At 36.2% G+C, this 6,541-nt stretch overlaps 2 pseudogenes; both read right to left on the bottom strand.

The window, feature by feature from the left end:
* LOC18054709 lies at positions 1-2,954 on the bottom strand (annotated as a pseudogene).
* A 1,690-nt stretch (positions 2,955-4,644) lies between these two features.
* The window catches only part of LOC112095766, a 3,747-nt pseudogene continuing 1,850 nt past the window's right edge, over positions 4,645-6,541 (bottom strand).

Here is a 6,541-nt window from a genome sequence, read left to right as displayed (position 1 = left end):
GGCACACCTGTTTAGTTATTTTATAGATGTGCATGACTGCTCCTTACTTGAGTCCTCTTCGTTAGCAGATTGCTCGAAATCTACAGGAAAGAGATGAAAGAACTTTTTTTGGACAATAAAACAGTTGCCCCGCATCAATATAAGTGACACGGACATCTGGTATATGCTCAGTAACCTCCCACTTCTCGTTCTTTGTCATGCAACAAACTTGTTTAGACATATCATGAAATGTAAATAGCTCAAGGTTTCTAAGATGCTCAATTCCAATAGGAATCTCCATCAACAGGGGGCAAGGCCCACTCCACAGTTCTCTAATATCAGGCATCGCACCTTTCTCTATTATAACCAATTTCACAGCCTCGAAGTTCAAAAGAACCAACTTTCGGAGTTTTGGAAACCAACCTGCTTCAAAGTGAAAAAGCTCGTAGTCATACCCCCCATGGAGCATAAGTTCCAATAAGTTAGGCAAGGCTTGAAGGATACTGATTGGATCCTCAGTCAATCCCGACAAGATCAAACGCAATCCGATTAGATTTTTAAGTTTTAAAATCCAATCCGGCAGTTTCTTCATATTCCCTCTCAAGCTGAGATACCGCAGATGTTGAGGAGGACTACTCAAAGATTGCAAGTCAAGAATTTCTTCTTTGCTTGTCATTAGTACTCCTAAAGTCTCTACGTTTTCCAAATTTGCAATCAAAGCACAGAGATCCCTGCCATTTCCATTCTGGGGTCTAATGCTCAACATTCTTAACTGCCTTAGCATCATAAGCTCTTTGAGCACTTGAGAGTCAGCTTCTATAGTAGACAACACCAGCAGACCTCTTAGAGACCCAAAGCCCCGGTGTATTTTGGCTGCTACTTCTGTTGGTATTATAGAACCTGTGATATACTTGTAGTGAAAAACAATTAGAGAACGCAACTTTTTAAGATTCCTGATCTCTTCTGGAAGTTCACTCACGAAAGTGCGTGCCAAAACCAAAATCTCTAAACTGAGAAGATTTCCAATGGACTTGGGAATTATTTTTAATTTTGTGTTTCTCGCATTCAAGAGGTGTAAATTGAATAAGTTTCCCACTCCTTCAGGAAGGTAATTTATAGGAGAATCTTCCAGATCTAGTACTTTCATGAGCTTGAAATTGGCAATACATGATTTCATGAAAGAGTCGGGCAGCTTATCTACATTGAAAAGGATAACAGAACGGACCTTCCAGTCCTTGATGCTCTCTAAAGCACCATCATCAATACTTCTCTGTATAGTAATGCGTCGAGTTTTACTGCAATGACTCGAGTCCTCTCCGTTCAGCAGACGACCGAAGCCCAATTCTTCAGTTTTTCTGATGATGATCTCGTGCATAAGATCATGAACTTGGCAGATTATAGCTCGTCCAGGGATCTCTCTGTTTGAAACTTGAACCAAGCTTCTGTCAATGAGCTCATCCAAGTATTCGGCTGCAACCTGTTCAGATGTGAGGCGTTTTCTGTATTGGACAAAGCCCTCAGCTATCCACAAACGGATAAGTCTACCACGGTTAATTTTGCAGCTCTCTGGAAATAAGCCAAAGTACAGAAGACATGATTTGAGGTGGTGAGGAAGATCATAATACCCTTCAGATAAAACTCTGTTGCAATCTTTTAGATGGGGATCACTTCATAACATTGAGCCCAACCTATCAAATAATTTCTTCCATTCAGATACAATCCTGTTCTTGGTTGAAAGAAGTCCACCTAGGGCCACGATAAAGAACTCCTTCAACTCTGAAGGACAACAACCTCCGGAGCTTGGTCCGAACGCCTTTCTACAAAAAAGTTTCCACGCTTCATCCGGAGGCAAAGTTTCAAGCTCATGGATACGAACAGAGGAAGATGATTTGCAAAACTTAGCGACATTCATGTGCCGAGTTGTGACAATTATCCTGCTGCACTTCTTGTTATCAAGTAAAGCATGCTCCACGTCTCTCCAAAAATCAATCTTCCAAACATCGTCGAGCACAACCATGTAACTTTTGTCCTTCAAGTGGTCCCTCAGCGTGGCGATCAGGTCCATCTCTTCCATGTTTTGATAAACGGTGAAACTCCTTTATAATTGTCCTCAACAAATCATTTTTGTTGTATTCTTTCCCAACGGTAACCCAAGCTCGGCAACTGAAGTGAGTTTTTAAACCTTCATTGTTAAAAAGTTTCCCGGCAAGAGTGGTCTTGCCTAGTCCTCCTTCACCCACCACAGCAACCACTGAACTTTTGGATCTTCCGTTCACCATCAAATCAATCAATTTATCTTTAATGGATTCGATGCCCACAACTTCATCATCTTCAACGAAAAAGGAACGAACTGGAGAGTCATGTGGGATAACATTTCTGGTTCCACTTCTCGATGGTTCATCAATAGATCTGAATCGATAGCTTTCTCCCCTTCGCTTTATATCAGCAAGCGCTGATTCGCTATCTTGAATCTCAGTAGCAACTCCACGCCGCCGCCTCAGCTTCTTTATGAAACGACTAATTCTATGGAGAACACCAACGAGGCCACTCTCATGGGGGAGTTTTGCCACCATGAGTGCGTACTCATCGATGAAATCTTCAATGCGATAAGCCTCATCCCTCAGTTGTTTCACCCAAGTTCTGACACTTTCCTCACCGCCTCCTTCTAATTCTTCGACTGCTGCCCTTGTATCCGCGTCTTTCAGGAAAGATCTGAGACTTTCCAATTCGCTTTTGATGCTTTGAACTTCTTTTCTAACACCTCCAAACAATCTGATTTCTTCGACAAGCAAAGGACCCAAGGTCTCTAGAGCAAAGTTCACCGCAGCCTCCGCCATATGACACCAGCAGGTCTAATTTACAAAGCAGAGTGATGGTTTTGCATACAGTGTTTGGTCATTGTTTATTTTGACCTAAGCAACCTGGAATTTGTCGGCAATTGAGCTCTTTCTAGTTTATTTTAATATTTATTTTACGAAAGTTGGTTTGTTTATTTTTGCAGCCAGATATTTGTAGACGAGCTTAATCTGGTGCTTGTGACTGGAGAGCATTCATTAGGGGAGCTTTGCTGTGGTGCCAAGCGCCTTCCTAAGAGTTCTCGCCGCACACGCTATTCGCATACTCTAATACCCGTGATGGCCAACACTTGACCACATCCTTATAGATGCTCTCTTTTTACGGAGCATAGAATCTTTTGCAAAATTGGACTAACCTTTATTTCCTATGTAATCTCTCCTTCAAATATTCCCGAAAACTAATTTGCTTAATCAATATTTGTTATTACTGTTTATTTACTGCCAAAATTAGGAAGAAATGAGAAACTACATAATCACGGTGTCTTTTATTTTTCAAAAATTTTTAAAAAATAAAAAACTTGTTGATGGCACCGTTTTGCAACGTACTTAAATTCTTTTGAAAACAGATCATTCTCATTCCTTCATAAAAGTGAAAAACAACAAAAGCGTGTTCAACTTTTTTATTGGGTCCTACACTGCAAAAAAGTCATCAAAACTATTTACAATTTCCACTTGTCTTCCTGAAGACCAGAGACGACTTGTCTTTTGGGACATAATTTATAACCAAAGAGCCATCGAGGAATGAAAAAAAGGGGGCCAAAGAGAGCGAAAAATAAAGAAAATCAAACCCTGTTGTATGTTGGCTGCAGGTCTATAGAATCAAGAATAAGTAAACTCCGAAGACCAAGAGCACAAAGCTCTAACCATAAAGCACGCTACACAAAGCAATTGATGCACCTTTCCTTTAAATTACTTCCAAGGACTAGGAGAGTTCTGCGACCAACCGTGTTCTTGCGAAATTAATTTTCTCGTTGACGACTAATTCTCATTATCATATCAGATACCATCTCATCATTTGTTGTTATGCATCATAATAAATCAGTCAAAATGAAGGAGCACCAACTCAACTCTATTTTGGTTCTATGAATAGAATTACTCGGGTTTTTGTGATAGCCGTGACATAGTTTCATGATCAAAGGAGTCAGCCATTCCTCTAAAGAAAAAGAAAGCAATGCGGATCTCTACTTAACTATTCAAATGGAGGATTGTTTTTGGAATCTGAAATGAAACTCAGATACTATTTACTATCATCTACTTCAACTAAGAGGAGATCAATTGAACTTACAAAGTAGAGGCATTCAGTGCACACAAACTTTCTTGGCTTCCCGAAATTTCTATTTCACTCGTTAATGCTAGGTAGGTTTTAGAACATTCGGTACAATAAATTACGGAGAATGAGAATAATCAGTATAAGATCTATTTTAAGAATAGTAAATATAAATACAAAAAGATTGACCATTATAAAACACCCTCACCTAAACGCTTTATTATGTTAAAATTCTCACTCACAAAAAAAAAAGTTGAATACAGGCATATAACAAAAAAAGCATAATTAAAAAAATAAAGAATAATTTGTATAATAGAAAATAAATTTTTTTGAAGGGGTAATAATAAGAGAGAATATTAAAGCTCTATTCATATGTTTTACCATTCAGATAAAAATCAAAATATTTAACTTTTTCTATTCACACCTAAACATATTTTAATTAGACATAAGCAATAGAAAAAAAAAATTAAAAACTATCAATGTCTGAAAATAAGTAAAATTCAGGCTTTAGATAAAAATAAGCAACTCCTTAGTACATGTTTGGGATTAACCAATTGATAGATTGTAGTGGATTGTACTTCCGAATTATAGGTTATTAATTATTAAGAAATAAACAACTCCTTAGTATATGCTTAACTAGTTGAATTATTAAGAAATACGAATCACTTGAAGTTCCCTCTTATGATAACCATTTTTAACTCACTATATTGACACATATGTCCAATGGACTTACCTGGCAGCTCACGAATAGCTTTGTCGTCTTCTTCCTTTCCATGAAAGCCAGCATGGGGGAAGTTCAAATTATTCTATCAAACTTCCGCTTGCTAAATTCAGGATGTTCCTTCATTTCAGTTGCATCAACCCATGGAGAATGGACACTTCCAGCTTCTTTAGGGTGTCCAAATTTGACCGTGCCTCCTTGAATTTCTGAATCACAGTTTCTAGTCCATCCAAATATACAATTTATGTTGACTTCCAAATAAGCAAGATACGTAAATTATTATTATTATTATTATTATTATTTAGTTTTTTTGTTTTTTTCTATGTTGTTCACAAATTACCATGTAGAATTTATAAAACTAGCTACTATTGTTTTTTTTTTTGTGTATTAAATCATTTGGTATCCGAAGACCACATTGAATCCTGACTAATCCAGATTCGAGCCCAATAGAACCACTGGGGTGGTAAAGCTCTTTCAACAAGTATTTAACGCAGCTGCATTCCCAAATCTCAAACCGAAAACCTTGGTTAAGATAGAATAATTTATTCCCAATTGGGCTACCACTGTTATTTTTTACAAAACATCATAGCATAATTTACAAGTTTATCACTCAAGCTATCTTAAAATTTGGACACGGTCATTTTTCCCAACTTCTTCCCCACTCCATCTTATTTTAAAAATCTATTTTTGATCTCAAGTAAACTAATTATAACAAGATATTTATCACTCATTTATCTTTTAATTCTTTAAAGTGTCTATTTATGATTTCTAAGGGTACCGTACTCTGTAGACTAAGCATCATTAGATAAATAAAAAGTAAATAAAAGTCAATAATCTAGATACATCTAGCGGTGCCAGGTTGTGAAGTATGGCACTCATGGAGTATTGTAGTCACAGTTTTGAAGTTTGTTAACTTTTATTTTTAAATAAACAAAATTCACAAAATATTTTTAAAATCTAAAAATGTGAACTAATTGTTATGGTTTAATTCAATAGCTTTACTTTAAGATTCTTTTTTCTTTAACTTAAAAATTAGTCTAACCACCAGCTTGAAAAAAGTTCCTAGTTTCGCCCCTCTAAATACATGTGATCTTGAAATCATATCCACCTTATAAAGAAGGGACCGGACTATTATATTTAACTTTTGTACTAATGCCCACTCTTATTTAATAGTTCCAATTTTGAAGTAAAACAGTTCCAATTGAAGATAAAGATTTGTAAAGGGTCATTTTGGCCTCCCATCATATGAAATCTAATTATTAATTAAAAAAAACAGAGGCAATAATAATACATTTTCCTGGTTTTCCGGGTCATTTTACTATTTTCCTGTAAAATTGATCATTTCTTTACGATTACACAACAAATTAAGTGACAATTTAACAAATCAAATTGAGGATAAAGATTTATAAACAGGGTAATTTTTGCCACATCATATGATGAAAAGAAATTCTAAAGAAAAAAAAAGATGCAAGAGAAGAAAAAGAGATTAGAGAAATGAATGAATTACCATAAGAAGTAAGAGAAGAATCCCAGATGTTAGAAGCAGAGCCAAATTTCTGCGATAAGCAAAAGAAAACGAGAAATCTCTTTCACCCACTAACAGTATTTGATGCTTTGATGAATAATGCATCATCTATTTATCTTCTTCTTTATCTTTTTCTATAAAACTCATTTCTCTTTTTCCCTTCTTCTTCAGCAGCCATGCCTACTACTTATATT

This window comes from Citrus clementina, unplaced genomic scaffold (genome assembly GCF_000493195.1).
Source record: "Citrus clementina cultivar Clemenules unplaced genomic scaffold, Citrus_clementina_v1.0 scaffold_1, whole genome shotgun sequence".
Classification (NCBI taxonomy): Eukaryota; Viridiplantae; Streptophyta; class Magnoliopsida; order Sapindales; family Rutaceae; genus Citrus; species Citrus x clementina.
The sequence above is the reverse complement of the archived record's forward strand: the minus strand, read 5'-3'. Positions and strand labels throughout refer to the sequence as shown.